The 17,918-nt window shown below is 42.6% G+C and overlaps 1 protein-coding gene across 4 annotated transcripts in view; it reads right to left on the minus strand.

The window, feature by feature from the left end:
- ZNF385D (zinc finger protein 385D) overlaps positions 1-17,918 on the minus strand; it is a 938,617-nt gene that overhangs the window by 43,818 nt on the left and 876,881 nt on the right. The gene's annotated exons all lie outside the window — the stretch shown is intronic.

A 17,918-nucleotide genomic window follows, 5' to 3' on the forward strand; every position in this document is an offset into this window, starting at 1 on the left:
CTATCATCTAAATTAGATAGGATATATGAGGAAAATAATTTTCTGTATTTGGAAAGCTATACCAGGAATCATATCATGACAGCATTGCCACACCTTTCTCTCCCCTCCTCCCATCCTGCTAGGCCAGGAAGAAAGGGATGATGTGGTCCAGAAAAGAACATTTCTGAGACTCTTGGGAGGAAAAAAATACAACTAAACTTTAAACAGCTGAAAAAGAGATTAAGATAAAAGCTAGTAGCGTAGGAAAAAAGACTGTGGGAAAATTTGAACTCTCTATCATCAAGTAGCTGTGTAAAGTCTAAGAAAAGTGACTCAACAGTAAGAAACAGATTGAGGCTTTCTCTTGAAAACCACAAGTAAAAATAGGAAGAAAAAATGTAATCTTACTAAATATTATTGTTCTTTACACCTTGTTCTAAAACTAAATGAATTTCATAGGTATTAGGACGAGTTAATGGTTATGCGTTATGCTTGTCTATTTCATATTTTTTGTTTCCACACAAGCACCATTATTGAGTAAAAACATATACTGTTTTTTTTTTTTTTTCTTTTCAGTTACCTTATTCTGTGAGAAGACTATCTGCTAAGAGTATCAACCTAAGGATCCTTTATGAGTAATTTTTGACCTGGTAGCTGAGAGTTAATAGTCTTAAACCTGATAGCCAATAAGTTGGTGCAGCCACTTTGGAAAATATTTTGATACAGTTTTTCAAAAGGCTAAACTCAGAGTTAGCCTGTGACTCAGCCACCCCCAGCCTGTCTGATTCCACACATACCACAGAAAAAAGAAAACAAGTGTCCACACCAAAACCAGGGCACGAATGTTCATAGCAGTGATATTGATGACACCCCCAAAGTAGAAAAAGCCAAACACATCGACCATCAAAAGGAAAAATAGCAACCTGGATGGACCTAGAGATCGTCAGACTGGGTGAAGTAAGACAGAGAAGAAATATTGTATGACATCCCTTATATGACGACGTCCCTCGTAGCTCAGTCAGTACAGAATCTACCTTCAGTGCAGGAGACCTGGGTTCAACCCCTGGGTGGGGAAGATCCCCCGGAGGAGGAAATGGCAACTCACTCCAGTATTCTCACCTGGAGAATCCCATGGACAGAGGTGCCTGGTGGGCTACAGTCCGTGGGGTCACAGAGTCGGACATGACTGAGCAACTAACACTTCGTTTCACAGAGAAAGGTAAGCTTTGTTTTCCCCCTTATATGTGCAATCTAAAAAGAAATGATACAAATTAACTTATCTATAAACAGAATAGGCTCAGGAAGTTAGAAAATGAATTCATGGTTGTGAGGGGGTAACGGACAGTTAGGGGGCCTGGGATGGACGTGTACACACTGCTGTATCTAAAGCGGATCATCACAGGGGACTCTGCGCAGTGTCACGTGGCAGCCTGGATGGGAGGCGGCTTTGGGGGAGAACAGATACGTGGACACGCTTTGCTGAGTCCCTTTGCTGTCCACCTGGAACTATCACGACCTTGTTAATCAGCTCTACCCCAATACAAAATAAAAGGTTTAAAAAAATGTATTTGCAAGAAAACTGAAATTAATTACAAAAACATAATTATACTAATTCACCATACTAATGAAAGAAAAGGATTCAATTTAATAAGGAACATGCCCCCCCCCAAAAAAAAGGAAAAATAAAGTGTGATCTATGCATGTGGTGGATAATGACTCTGGTTGAAGAGGAATAAACTCATGGTACATGTCACATCATGAATGAACCCTGAAGACGTTAAGTTAGGTAAAGAGAAATCAGTCAGAAAACCCCAGGGATTATGTGAGCCCATTTGTATCAACCACTCAGCAAAGGCAAGTCAATGAGACAGGAAGTCGCTCAGTGGTTGACGGGGAGAGGGGTTTCGGGTAAGAGAGACTGACCACTAGTGGGGGGGGGGCTTCTTTGGGGAGGGGCTCTGGAATCATTGTGATGATGTGTGCATAGCTCTGTGAACATACTAAACACCATCCAACGGTACACTCAATTGTTCAAAAGTGGGTGAATTGTATGGCATGTGAATTATATCTCAATAAAGCAGTTGATTTTTAAAATGCTGTGTTGCGCTGTTCTTAGTCACTCAGTTGAGTCTGACTCTCTGCAGCCCCATGGACTGCAGCCCGCCAGGCTCCTCTGTCCATGGAATTCTCAGGCAAGAACACTGGAGTGGCTTGCCATGCCCAGGAATCGAACCGAGGTCTCCTGCATTTCAGGCGGATTCTTTACCATCTGAGCCACCAGGGAAGCCCAGGAATACTGGAGTGGGTAGCCTATCCCTTCTCAAGGGGAGCGTCCCGACCTAGGAAGTGAGCCGGGGTCTCCTGCATTGCAGGCAGATTCTTTACCAGGGAAGCCCAATTTTAAAAATAGATAATTAATAAGGACCTAGTGTATAGCACAGGGAACTCTGCTCAATACTCTATAATGCCCTATATGGGGAAAGAATCTAAAACGGACTGGATGCCTGTACATGTATGAAGCATTCACTTTGTTGTACAGCAGAAACTAATTAGCCTGAAATCAACTATACTCCAATAGTTGTTTTCAAAAATATAAAAAGTAACAAGCTGTGAAAATTCTGGCTCTGTTTCTGATGTACTATGAGGAAGCAAGGTCAAATGCTGACTCCTGTCAGCTGAGGTGAGGCGAGCAGGGCGCCGTTCCCCCAGCTCTTCCACGGGCACGGGGCGGGTTTCAGACACACCGAGCGAGGCAGGACCCCGCGCTGCTGCTGCCTTCAGGCTGCGTTTCGGTGATGCTGAGCCTTATAAATTCAAGTATGCAAATGGGATGGAAACCATCATGTATCTCAAGCCAGAAAGATCCTCCTAAGTTAAGAAAATCACTCCTCTGTTAGGAGCTTTGTAGAATAAAGTCTAAATTCTGGAGAAAATGCAGTCTGACCCCTGAAAGCTTCTGAGCTGCGACTGCAGCCAATCCTCACCCACACACAGATGATCCTGTCAAGCTATCCTAAGGCCACGGGTGCTATGATCTTTCTGAGCATCATGGGCACCCTTTGTCTAAGGCTTAGGACAAATGTCACCTTAGAAATTACTCCTTCTCCATATACTTTCAATATCTTGTCCATAATCCTATTTGGTACTAATCATGTTATTATAACTGTTTTCTTAAATCCTGATAACCAGGGAGGAAATGTGGGGAAGGGATAAATTGGGATTCCGATTGACATATACACACTACTGACTGATGCTGATGCAAAGAACGCTCAAACTACCACACAACTGCGCTCATCTCACACACTAGCAAAGTAATGCTCAAAATTCTCCAAGCCGGGTTTCAACGATACATGAACCGTGAACTTCCAGATGTTCAAGCTGGTTCTAGAGAAGGCAGAGGAACCAGAGATCAAATTGCCAACATCAAATTGCTGGATCATTGAAAAAGCAAGAGAGTTCCAAAAAAAACACATCTATTTCTGCTTTATTGACTATGCCAAAGCCTTTGACTGTGTGGATCACAATAAACTGTGGAAAATTCTGAAAGAGATGGGAATACCAGACCATCTGACTTGTCTCTTGAGAAACCTCTATGCAGGTCAGGAAGCAACAGTTAGAACTGGACATGGAACAACAGACTGGTTCCAAATAGGAAAAGGAGTATGTCAAGGCTGCATATTGTTACCCTGCTTATTTAACTTATATGCAAAGTACATCATGAGAAACACTGGGCTGGAGGAAGCACAAGCTGGAATCAGGATTGCCGGGAGAAATATCAATAACCTCAGATATGCAGATGACACCACCCTTATGGCAGAAAGTGACGAAGAACTAAAGAGCCTCTTGATGAAAGTGAAAGAGGAGAGTGAAAAAATTGGCTTAAAGCTCAACATTCAGAAAACTAAGTTCATGGCATCTGGTCCCATCACTTCATGGCAAATAGATGGGGGCTCCAAAATCACTGCAGATGGTGACTGCAGCCATGAAATTAAAAGACGCTTGCTCCTTGGAAGGAAAGTTATGACCAACCTAGACAGCATATTAAAAAGCAGAGACATTACTTTGCCAAGAAAGATCCATCTAGTCAAAGCTATGATTTTTCCATTAATCATGTATGGATGTGAGAGTTGGACTATAAAGAAAGCTGAGCACTGAAGAATTGATGCTTTTGAGATGTGGTGTTGGAGAAGACTCTTGAGAGTCCCTTGGGCTGCAAGGAGATCCAAAATTCAATCCTAAAGGAAATCAATCCTGAATATTCATTAGAAGGACTGACGCTGAAGCTGAAACTCCAATACTTTGGCCACCTGATGCGAAGAGTTGACTCATTTGAAAAGACCCTGATGCTGGGAAAGATTGAAGGCAGGAGAAGGGGATGACAGAGGATGAAATGTTTGGATGGCGTCACCAAGTCAGTGGACATGAGTTTGAGTAAATTCCGGGAGTTGGTGATGGACAGGGAGGCCTGGTGTCCTGCAGTCCATAGGATCACAAAGAGGTGGACACGACTGAGCAACTGAACTGAACTGAACTGATTGATGCTGAAGCTCCAATGCTTTGCCCATCTGATGTGAAGAGCTGACTCATTTGAAAAGACCCTGATCCTGGGAAAGATTGAAGGCATGGGAAGAAGGGGGCGACAAAGGATGAGATGGTTGGACAGTATCACTGACTTGATGGACGTAAGTTTGAACAAAATTTGGGAGATAGTGAAGGGCAGAGAAGCCTGGCATGGTGCAGTCCATGGGGATGCAAAGAATCGTACACAACTTAGCGACTGAAAAACAACAATATGTATTTGTATAACTGAACCACTTCACTGAACAGCAGAAACTAACATGACATTGTAAAGCAACTATAGTCCAATTTTTTTTTTTTTAATTTAGTAATCTTTTCTCGAAAGTGTGTCTCTCAAGAGCACAAGAGTACTTACATTAAATCCTTTTTATCTGGCTGGCTGGATGAAAGACTAAATCTAGTTTTACATTTAACTATCTACTTGACGTCTCTGCTCTGCAGGGAAGGAAGGAAAGGCAGAGTGACAGAACCCTTTAGAAATGAAATGGAAGTCTGAACTTAGTGAGGTTGTGTGGGCCATCACGAAATCAATGAGTGAACAATGGTGTGGAAAAAGCACAAATTTACGGATTAAGATATGTTTTCCTCTCAGTGAGTTCTCAACCCCCATCCAGAGAGCATTCAACCATGGTAAAATGAACATATTTTACATTTAGACAATACAGCACTTAAGCCCAAACCCTCTATCTAGAGGTCACCCAATGTACCAGAGTCTACTGTACAGGTTTATGAAAATGGAACTGGTTGGACATTCAAGAGAGATGGCCATCTTTTCAAGGTATGTCTATGGGTAGCTCTGATGATACCTGATTTTCACCTTGGATGAAGGATTTAGAATCCAGATGGAGCTTTACTCTGTAAGGCTGGAGACTCAAGATTCTGCTCCGGGCCTTAGTCTGACCACTAACAACGTCCTCCAATGTGGCTTCATAAGCTAGGCTGCAGCAAGCAGACCACATCCCTAAGCTTGCTGGCTGCTGCTGAACCACCTGTCAGGTTTTCTGAGTTTTCAGTCCCTTCACTCTGCATGTCAAGTTTGCTCTTTGCGCCCATGTCTCTGCGACACTGGCTCATAGGGATCCCCGAGAGCCCGGGCCTGGCCTCAGGTTCATGCTCAGATGCTCTTTCGGTAACGCTGTCTCTTCTCCTTTCCAGCACTGGATGAAACAAAATTCAAATGTAGCTTAGTATTGCATGTCCTAGCTTGTGTGAATGACGGAAGTAGATCTGGAGGGGTTGGCTTCCATCTGTCTGAAAATCAGACACCCTCACCTACTGCTCTGTGTAACTATTCTGCAGATATCAGATCACGTGAGAGTGTGTGGAGCAGCTGGTGGATATGGGGTGTCCGTAATATGAGCTGGCTTATACAAGATTATATTCAGTATAAAGCTTGAACAGCAAGCCTTTAAACTGGGTGCTTCAGTGGGGACAAAAAGAGTAAAGAAGCTGACTCTTCTTGAAAATGAGACATTGCATGCCACTTTGAAATTAAATCTTTGTATATCATCTTGTAGGGAAGCTGCAACAAATGGGTCCTTTAATAAACACACACATGTTCACATGTGCAATCTTTGTGTTATGTGTGTAAGCAGTAATATTTCACATCATTTTCTATCGAGTACAAAAGTTTTCAGGAAGAAGATGCAACAGAGGCACCTATCAGAGCAGCTGTCATCTCTACAACTGACGGTTTTCTTATTTGATACAGAGTCAGGATATAGAACTTTCTAGACAAAAGAGCAGTTAATAAGAGCAACTGGGCTTGTGAGCTGATTCCTGAAAGATTTGAGCCTCATCTTTCTGCCGTGAAAAATATATTAAATTAATGGCCTTAGTAATATTTAAGGTGTGCTTATCACCATACAATTTGCTAAATGTTTCACGCCTATTCATTCTCACAAAACTATTTTAAATCAGAGCAGCACTATTTTTGCTTCTTTTAAAATGTGGAGACAAAAGCTCACAGACTTGTCCTGGCACACCTAAGGACACAAGCTCTGAACTGCAGCTCCAAGACCAAGGTTGACTTCTCCCATCACATACGGCGTCTTAGGGAACCGAGGTGAAAGAAGGCATAAAACAGAAGGAATCTCTCTCCCATCACACACGGCGTCTTAGGGAACCGAGGTGAAAGAAGGTGTAAAACAGAAGGAATCTCTCTCCCATCACACACGGCGTCTTAGGGAACCCAGGTGAAAGAAGGATGTAAAACAGAAGGAATCTCTCTCCCATCACACACAGCGTCTTAGGGAACTGAGGTGAAAGAGGGTGTAAAACAGAAGGAATCTCTCTCCCATCACACACGGCGTCTCAGGGAACCGAGGTGAAAGAAGGGCATAAAGCAGAAGGAATCTCTCTGCCTTTCATCTGTTAAAATCATTTTCAAGTTTTATTTTTTTCTCTGGTTTTCACATTTTAAATAATATAAGAATTCTTAAAATTTAAGCCTCTCTTTGAAGTTTTAATTTTGCTAAGTTTTGAAGAAGAAAATTTAAGACAGTAACTCTGGTTAAAAAAAAAAGTTATAAATTTAAAATATTCATGTTGGGCCAAATGTTAAATAGTAACTTAACTGCCTGCAAATTTGCCCAGCAACTAATTAGGTCTCTAGCTAGTTGGAACCACACAGTATCAACTTGTACATGCAAATGTTCATGGAAAGAAATGGGATGCTCTTCTGAGAGCATGCTCCCTTGGCTGTTGCAAACGTCCAGTAAGTTCCTTGCTGGCGCACACGGGGGCAAACATTCATCCACAGCCCTATTAAAGTATTCTTAACCTCGGAACATTTTCCACTGGGCTTAGAGACTCCCTGTGACTTTCTGGGCTCCCTGGTGGCTCAAGGACAACAGACACAGGTTGGTACCTGGGGTATAGTAGTTGCTTAATAAATATTTTATGAGTGAGTTAATTTTTGGTCCTTTACAATACTTCTAATCCTAACCCAAACCCAAACCCAACAATGACAGCAAGCAAAAACAAATCCCGTGGACTAGAAATTCTAGAATGTCTTATGGTTTGGTGGTGGGAATTGTTGTATTCAAATCTAAATACAATTTTATACTTTGAATTTAATCTCTTTTTTCCCCCTCGGCTATCATTTTGTGAGCAGGATTCATATGCATAGGTAAAGATGTACAAAGCTGCTAGAGAAGCTGCCATGAAACTCACTGGAAACTCACAGCTGATCCTGACCTCCCTGACACTGCTTTCAATAGAGTAGGTCAAAAGAAGAAACGTCACACAGAAGACAGGTAGATGCAGGGCGGATAGTAAGTAGATAAATAGTGAGATACTGTTTTAAGAGTAAAAAGTAGACATTAGAATATGTGTAACTTTTTGCTGGCTCAGACAGTAAAGAATCCACCTGCAATGCAGGAGACCCAAGTCCAATCTCTGGGTCAAGATCCCCATGGAGAAGGGAATGGCAACCCACTCCAGTATGCTTGCCTGGAGAATCCCATGGACAGACGAGCCTGGCAGGTTACAGTCCATGGGATCTCAGAGAGTTGGACATGACTGAGCGACTAACACTTTCACTTTCAACTTTAACTATGTGGTTTAGCCGCTAAATCGTGTCCGACTCGTGCGACCCCATGGACTGCAGCCCGCCAGGCTCCTCTGTCCGTGGGATTCTCCAGGCAAGAATACTGGAGTGGACAGCCGTCACTAGGCTAACAGTAAAAAGCAATTTTTAGGAGGCTAAGGATAAAAACATAATGGAGGCAAGAGACAAAATAAGTTAAAATGAATTTTAAATGCTATAAAGTCTGCATTATATAACACTACCACATAATCATATATTATAATTATAATTATTACCTCTTATACACAATTATATGTTTATAGATAATATATTAAATAATATAAGTATAACATTATAATGCATTATGTAATAGTAAGTATATTATAATGTATTGTTATATTATCTATTATGTATAAATATATATTAAAACTATATAATGTATTATGATTAGATATTATATATCAATATATAATTATATAATTACATATATTTATATATAGTAAAGAAATGCTATAATGCTTTATGTGGTAGGCTAAAAAGATAGGCAGGCAACACTAAGTAAAACAATTTTTGAAATAATTGTTTGATAAAAAATAAACACACAAACTTGAAAGACAAAAAAGTCTGACAAAGCTATGATATTAATAGTAATATGTATGATTTTATTAGTCTACGTAGTTAAAACAGTAAATATACAAAAAATAAAATAAATTGAGAGGAAAAGCATTAGTGTAGTCACTCAGTCGTGTCCGACTCTTGCGACCCCGTGGACTGCAACCTGCCAGGCTCCTCTGTCCATGGGACTCTGCAGGCAAGAATACTGGAGTGGGTTGCCATTCCCTTCTGCAGAGGATCTTCCCAACCCAGGGATCGAACTTGGGTCTCCTGCATTGCAAGCAGATTCTTTACTGTCTGAGTCACTAGGGAAGCCCCATTCAATAACCTACCAAGATTGAAAAACATTACATATACTGTGATCTCATTTTTATAAAAAAATGCATCCTATATATTTTTAAAGGGAGGCCAGAGGGTAATAATGGGCTTCCCTGGTGGCTCAGTAGTAAAAAATCCGCCTGACAATGTAGGTGATGCAGAGTCGATTCCTGGGTTGGGAAGATCCCTTGGAGAAGGAAACGGCAGCCCATTTCAGTATTCTTGCCTAGAAAATTCCACAGACAGAAGAGCCTGGTGGGCTACAGTCCATGAGCCGCAAAAGAGTCAGACATGAATGACCGACTGAAACAACAGCAAATCTTACGTCAAGGAGGCCTGTGTACCCACGTAAATGGACGAGCTGGGATGGGTTCCGCCAAAGTAAGTGTTCTATACAACTCCTGGTTCAACCCAAAGTCAGCCTTCAACACATTTATATCTCTTCCTAAAGCCAAAGGTTAGGTTACAATATTCTCAGAGTATTTGATTAAAGTATGCTTCAAATCGTAAAGCAGACTTTTGAGAAAGTAACTGCAGAGATTTCAAAATAACTTTATAATCAATGACTGGAAGGTTAAGATAGGCTCACAAATTAGACACATGTGCTGCTTTTGTTAACTATGTAACCCTATATTCTCAGGTGGAACACCAAAGCCTGCTTGTAAGTGGGTCTGCTAACCTGAAGCAAATAAATTTTAAAGCTAAGAAGTACATTACATATACATTAAAAAACAAAACCATATATTCCCGCGTTGTTTCTCTCTGTATTGGTCTATTTCCTCCCTTGAGGCACAAGCATACACACATTCACATGTATGTGAGTCCAGGGAACTTCAAACACTCAAATAGTTATGGCTGTTTTCTCTCTGGAACACTGTATTGGCTTCAGAAACAACAGCAGTTAAGTCTTCTCCAAATAGAAGAGGCTCTAGAATTGCAGTTTTAAAACCACAGCTGTTAGAAACAGCAGTCCAAAGTTAATATGGTTATGCCATGATTGCAACCCATAGTCTCCAAAAACCCTTGTTTGTGAAAAACACAGACACATATACTCAATTATTGACAGCCACCCGAAAGTAAACACACACATACACTCACGTTACCATTTCTGCATGAACAGTGCTTCTGCAATAATTTCTGGCTTAACAGAAAACATTCCAGCAGATGCGCAGCACATTACAATGTCTGCAGAAACGTAACCCAGGAGAAAATGAGACAGCACTCCTGCTTACCACCCATCACTCAGCCAGGCGGCCTCGGCACTGGTGTGCAGGCGCGGGCACCCGGGCTAATTTATGAGGCTGTCATGGGACCCCACTGCCGGCCAAAGGCTCCTACCAAGTAAGAAGCTATAAATTTCCTCCTCATTACTTAGTCATCTTCACAGAAAGACTTTTGACCCAGTACACCACGTCCTGTGTTTAACAGATTTCCAGCCATGTCTCTTTCTAGGGGACATTTGCCATTTAATATTTTAGGCACCTGTGTTTTCATGGTCCCCTCGCCTACCTGGAAAGCCTAAACTGTATTTACATGTAGGTAACAACATTTACATCTAGAGTCGTCCCCATTTCTTTTGCTTTTAGGTTATATTTTTATATAACCCATCAAATGTTGAATGAAAAACACAAATTTTCAAAGATTTTCTCTTCACTGAGTATTTTTTTAGAACCATGATAATGTTAGGCACTATGAATTGGTCTACCAACATCATATGTAATCTGTTAGTTGGAAATGCTTTCTCTTTTCTCAATGGGAAGAATCATGCATTGAAATATTATACGCAGAGCATAGATCTAATCGGCCTCCCCCTTCCTGTCCACTTTTGCAAGCCCTTCCCTTTCCAAGAGGTCCACAACCTCCCATCACCCAGCGTGGGCAGCTAACACAAGACAAAACATCCCCAAATCAGGAAAAGTCAGAAGAGAATGAATGAATCAGAAGCCAAGCCTGCCAGCATCACCAGGGTTTAAGCCTAGGTTCTCAGTTCCTCCAAGAATGTGTTGGAGTTTGGTGCTTTCCTCGGCACTCTGGTTTCACATCTGTGTGAGTCTCAGGGCATCTTGTTTTCTGTCCTGACTCTGCTTCTCCCTTTCTAGGAAAACAAAGCCGGGCAGAGGCCCCCTGCGTGGACGTCTACAGGCTTTCTACAGTGTTTCTTGATCACCCATTGTACGGTCGTACATGGCAGCCCCTCCAGTATTCTTGCCTGGAAAATCCCGTGGACAGAGGAGCCTGGTGGGCTACAGTCCATGGGGTCCCAAAGAGTCGGACACGACTGAGTGCAGTCACTTTTCACTTTTCACGCCTGGGGCCGGGCGTCGGATCCGGCACAAAACCGGACTCACCGCCTGCAGGCTGACCCTTCTCTGAGCTGCACCAGCACCTCCCAACTCAGGCTCCAGAGACGGATGTGAGCGTGAGGGGAGAGGTTCCCTGCATCAGTTCCTGGTGGGTATGTCTCCTCGGGTTTGCAAGGACCTTGAAAAGTCGTTATCTCCGTCGACTTTGTAAAAATTATTCCCTTTTTATTATGAAATTTGTCAACTGCAAGCTGGCACTTGCCACGGGCACTTGCTGTCTGCCCCTCTAAGGACCGATCCGTGTGCAGGAGCACCTGTGGATTTCCAGCAGCCCCTAAATGGAGCTCAGGGCTGAGCAGGAAGGAGGCTCGGTGACCAGGAGGGAGTGGGGCCGGTGGGACAGGTCTGCAGAGAGTTAGGGATTTTCAGGAGCTGACCTGATGAGCCCAATTTGTGTATCTCCTCATTTCTAGAAAAGCACTGATATCCTTCACAGCGATGACTAGTTCCTGTGAGTAGCAAAGGTTCACAAGACTAGTAGAAACCCTCTGGAAAAATATGTGCTGGGTTTTTTTAAAGTTTATTTATTTTTTAATCAAGGGATGATTGCTGTCTTGCTTTCTGCCTTGCATACACTCTCTTTTTCCCAAACTCACATGCGTGCTGACCTCGGCCGGCGTCCCTGGGATACCTTCTGAGTTCTCAGAGGTGGCGTCTCCTGCCCTGTGGTCCTCCTTCTGTCCCAGAGAAAACTTAACCTGCAGCTTTCACACTGCATTTTTAAGTCAAAAAACTATTTATAACTTTTAATGTACACGGATGTGTGACACATGTTTGATTTTATTATCTTCATCGATTTTGATAGCCAAGTTTAGAGCACCGTTATTTGCCACGCACACCACCGACATAGCCCCATAAGTGAGGTCTGCATACCTTCCATGACACCACCTCAATCCACTCTGACATGCAAATCTATTCTCAGTTTATACCTTAAGATATGCTCGTTTGCTCACTGCTTGGGGGGCCACAGCCGATGACCTGGACGTGACTTGCGGGGTCCCGAAAGGTCCGGTCCCTGCTGATTTTCCGGGCTCAGCTCTTCTCTTGCCTCGCCCTCCTCACAGTCACCTGGCTCTAGTCACAGTGAACTCGTGTTTGCCTGGAAATCATTCTTATCTCAAGGCCTCAAACATGATGCCACCTTTGCCTTTACCATCAGTCCTCCACATCCAGGTGAGATTCCTCTCTCAGCTAAGAGAATTATTTTTCCAGGAAGCCTGCAGGGATCCCCCCAAATGGGCTATCAACCCCTCCTGCATGTGTGACCAACAGTCCTGGATTTCAACACGTGTATCCCAATTTCCTGCCCACCAGTTAGCTGCGTCCCCCAGGAGTCTGAAAGCTCCGTAAGAAATGATAACATATTCATCTTCTTCTCCAGTATGTCTGGTGATTCCTGCCCGAGGCATTTATTAGGCACAGAAATGAGTTAAATTAATGAAGGCCGGTTCCCTCTCCTCTGACTCCACACGCCCCCCTCCCCCTGCCTCAGGTCTCTGCGTCATCGGCCTTGATGAGCAAGTACAGAAACTTGCAGGAAGCTGGAGACTCAGGCCATCTATTACTGCTGCCCCGTTTGATAGACGAGCGCGCCCTCGTCCAGAGAGGAGACAGCCAGCCCGGGCACCGGGCGCAGGGGGACGGGCAGGCTCCAGGCCTGAGCCCAGGTCTTCTAAGTCTCGGTCGAGTTCTCTGGATGGCATCAAGCTACTTGCCAACGACCAGGAATTTCTCATCAACTAGGTTCTCCTTCCAACTAGGTTCTTGTGTCAAAACTTATACTCTGATTGATGGCAGATATTGATGGGGGATAGGGAGTTTATTTCATCCTTGTCGCTTCATCAATGTGTTCATTAAGAACATACCAAAGCAAAACTAAGAAGGAAATTTGTCAGTAAAATTCTGTCAAAACTTGAATCTGAACTTCCTTTCTTGCTGCATGAACCTGACAGCGTTTTCAAAGTGTGAAAATCAAGAACTAGTTTGTTTTCATGGGTGCTGTAGCTGTCATGGTTAAGGTTTACCTACTTTCATGCATATTAAATATATATATATATTTTTTTTTCAAAGGTATGTTCTAAGTGCACATAAGTTGAAAAACTCAATAAGTTTCTTTGAGACATTATTACTAATATATACAGATTTTATAACGTCAGGGGAGCAAAATAGTTTCAAAAATAGAATAAGGCATTTATTATTATTATTTTTTTTTGCCGATATTAAGCGTCTCCCAGTGAGTCTAACATGCAAACAGGAGAAAGGGTAGTGCTAACAAACCTGCTGATTTCAGTTCATTTCTCCCAAGAGGCCTTGGTCTTGGCCTTAGTGATATCTTTTGTGGGGTCCATCACCCCCTGGCTCTGCCCCAGCAAATCCAGGCTTCCTGTCCGTGATTATCTGAGGCTTATCTGGGTGCTACATTCTCCAGGACCCAGAAATTCCACTTGTGAGCTGCTATTTGCATAGCAGTGGAAAGCACATTGGAAATGTTGGTCCTGCCCCTGGTGTGTGGTGTGAATTTGAATAAGTACCGCTTCTGCTTCTACAACATCGGAGAGTATTAACCACAGCGGGAAATCCCATCACATCCTCTTAGAAAAGAATAAACTTTAAATAAAAGACTATCACTTCCATTTGGTGGCAAGAATATGGGGCAAATGTCTAATGTCTTTGAGCTCTAAAATGGTACAGTCTCACTGGAAAGTTTGACACCTTCTTATAAACTGAAATACACTTTTATCTTAGACTATAACAATTATATTTTAAGTATTTAACAAGGAAAATAAGAATAAGAATATGTCCACACAAGAAGGTATCCAGATATTTAGAGTAGCTTTGTACATAAAAACACTGCCGGGAAGTAACCGAAGCGCCATCAATGGGTCAGTGAATGCTTGGTGGTAAATTCATAAAACAGGGTATAATCAGCAATAAAAACTGATTAACTGATATAAAAGCAACATGGACGATATTCAAATCCCTGTGTTGCATAGAAACCCTAGGTGCAGGAGTACACGATTCCATCTATACCACACTCTAGAAAAGGCAAGGCTAGTCCCATGGATGGAGGAGCCTGGTAGGCCACGGTCCGTGGGGTCACTAAGAGTCAGACACGACTGAAGCGACTTACCAGCAGCAGCAGTCTGCAGCAGTCTGCAGCAACAGAATATCAGTGGGGGAGAAGGGAACTGGCTGGATGGGCATGAGTGAACTTTCTGGATGATGGAAAAAGCCTATTTCTTTCTTTAAATTAATTTTTTATGTTGGACTAGGGTTAACAACGTAGTGTTAATTTCAGGGGTACAGCCAAGAGACTTAGTTATACGTATACACATATCCAGGCTCCTCCAGTGGCTCAGGGGCTAAAGAATCTGCCTGTAATGCAGAAGACACAGGGGACGTGGGTTCGATCCCTGGGGCAGGAAGATGCCCTGGAGGAGGAAACGGCACCCACTCCAGTGTTCTTGCCTGGATAATCCCTGGACGAAGGAGCCTGGTGGGCTGCGGTCCACAGGGTTGTAAAGAGTCGGACACGGCTGCGTGACTGAGCCCACAGGCATATCCACGCTTTCTCAGATCCTTTGCTCACACAGGTCCTTACAGAACGTCGAGGGGAGCTCCCCGTGCTCTACCGGGTCCTGCATCTTGACCAGGACGATGGTTACACCAGTGTACAGATTTATCTCATTTAAAATCTGTGCATTTGATTATACATGAAGTATGCCTCAACAAAGTAGTAAAGCACTTGAAATTTCTTCATTCAGACTGATTCTGATAATGTACATGGGGTACAGGAGGAGGACATAAACTTCTGTCCCTTGAACTTGGAAAATAGTCATAGTCGCACTGGTCACGTGCTCACACCAGCCTGCATGACAGTCTCGCCAGAGGCATTGCTGCCCTCACCTGGGCTGAGTCCTCCCCCAGCCAGCCTGGTTTGAGTTCACACCCAGCTGGCCTCAGGTCTCACCAAACGCATCTGAGCTCATGCTTCTTTCTTTTGGGAGCCCAGATATAAGCCACTGTGCAAGCCTGTCTTAAACAGCTTTTTTCAGAGGGAATTTAAGAAATATAGGGAGTGCCAAATTAAGTGGAATTTTTTTCAACTATAATAAATATTAGTTGGACATCTATCAGATAAAAGTAGATTTAGTTCACGCGATGGGAAAAGTTTTCTAATATGCTTTTGTTATAAGTTATTCCACTGATGTTCAAGTCCCATTCTCTTTTTAAAATAACTGTATAGGCTGATGGAAATTCAATTACTCAAGGAAGGTTTTAAAGTTTTCTTTTCCTTATTTCAGTGTACCCAATCATTTGATATAGGCATGGCCACTTAAAGCTCAAGAAAGAAATATTAAAATGGAACTCAAGGTATTAAACAACCATACAAAGAAAACTTAAAGAGGAAAAAAAGTCAGTAATTGTTTCATGGTCTTGAAGTTTAAGAGTGGAGATCCAGAGCGATCTGGCGTTTCTTGCAAAGCACTCCACACAACAGGTGCGTTAAGAAATAATTGATGAGTAAGAGGACTAAGGCAGTACTAATGGAATGTGTTGATTTTAAAGCTGGATAAAATGGAAGTCATATCAACGTAGCAGAACGGCTTTTCTCCCAGCACTTTGCTCGCCGAGTGCCATGCTAGGCACCTACGGCGCGTCCCTTCACCTTGAAAATGCAAATCCATCGCATAATCGCGGCGCGGGCTCTGTCACATACTTGGTTTCCGTTTTCTTGCTCTGCCTCGTACAGTGTTGCAAACTTTCCAAAAACAAGTGCTGATGGAACTAAAGAATTAAAGATTTTTAAAGATCTTTACATTAAAAACATGCCTGATACTAAGGAATTATCTAGGTAGCTTGGACAAAGCAGGCAGTTACCCAGATTCAGAATTCTCAGCCCAAAGTCACTAGCATCGCTCTAAAATGTGATGGGAGTGGGTGTTTCTTGCCTGCATTATCCTCAGATTTCTATAAAACTGTCAGAGTGTAAAATGACGAATAAAACACAATATACATTTCCAATTAAATCTTTCTAAAATGTTAAAATATTGTTTTATACAATTAGTATCAAAAGGCATCATTCAAAATAAGTTAGTGGCATGAACATATATTTTTAAAGGATAAATTATGTGTGATACGTATCTAATATGATTTCTACCTTGATTTTTTTTCCCCGAAAGAACAAAAACAAATGATTTGCTACCATTTTATCAGGGAATGTTCTTTATTTTCATAACACAGATCTAAACTGAGCCAGACCTACAATCTGGAAACTGTTACTGCAGACAGAATAAGTGTCCTCTGGGATTGACTATGGAGGTGAAAAAATATAGGAAGAGCCTGGAGTCAACTAGCATTGAGATGCAATTGTTTTTCTGCATGGTCACTCCCAACCTGTAGCCACCATTAGGCTAAGTATACCTTTATATATAGATATATAAAAGTATACACCTTTTAAAGGCTTCGCTGATGGCTCAGAGAGTAAAGAATCTGCCTGCAATGCAAGAAAGCTGGGTTTGACCCCTGGGTCAAAAGATCCCCTGGAGAAGGGAATGGCTACCCACTCCAGTATTCTTGCCTGTAGAGTTCCCAAGTACAGAGGAGCCTGAAGGGCTGCAGTCCACAAGGACACGACTGAGCCGCTAACTCCCACTCTCATACCTTAATATACAGGCAAAGAGTGAACACTTTGGGAAACACCCTGCTGCTGGGAATGACTGAAGGCAAAAGGAGAAGAGGGTGGCAGAGAATGAGATGGTCAGATGGCATCGCCGATTCAGTGGACATGAAACTGAGCAAATGTCAGGAGACAGTGGAGGACAGGGAATCCGGGTGTGCTGCCGTCCACGGGGTCCCAAAGAGTCGGACACACCTTAGCGACTGAACCACAACATGCCTTCGCATACATGAGACACACTGGGGGAAGGTTTTCAATTATATCCCAACATGATGCAGCCATTAAAGTCTGATGGGGGCTAGCATGGGTAGTGAAACTCCAAATCCATATTCTAAATCCAATTCTTAGTTAGAGACAAGAGAGGCTAGTGCTCTATTAAATCACTGAAGTTTAGAAGCAGATGGTGGGTCTCAGAACCGTCTCACTATGCTCTGGTGCGCTTACACCCTGACTTGTTTTCACACCATGAGTTGGAAGGATCTATTCATACAAGGATGTTATTTTTACGAACAAAGTTCAAAGCCATGGTCTTCCGATACTGCAGAGGTTCTGCTCACACATAACGCCTAAAGATTCTGACAGGGTCACTGAAGAGCCCAGAGCAAACAAGCAAACTCATTTCTCAGCAACACAGTGTCCACCTCTTACATTTATGGCAGGAATACTTCTCTGTTAATTAATCTACTACAGGAAATCTTCTAATGATCAAAAATCCCCATTAGATCAAGTTCAGAGAACACGTCTCACCCTCAAGTTAAAACATCAACATGTTTAATTATAATCAGTTTTGTCTTATTTGAAATAGCCTGAAATATGTAACATTCTCCTTAAGACTCTTTAGTTGCGATACAACTGG

Source organism: Giraffa tippelskirchi, chromosome 8 (genome assembly GCF_054371585.1).
Source record: "Giraffa tippelskirchi isolate mGirTip1 chromosome 8, T2T-mGirTip1v1.2.pri, whole genome shotgun sequence".
Lineage (NCBI taxonomy): Eukaryota > Metazoa > Chordata > Mammalia > Artiodactyla > Giraffidae > Giraffa > Giraffa tippelskirchi.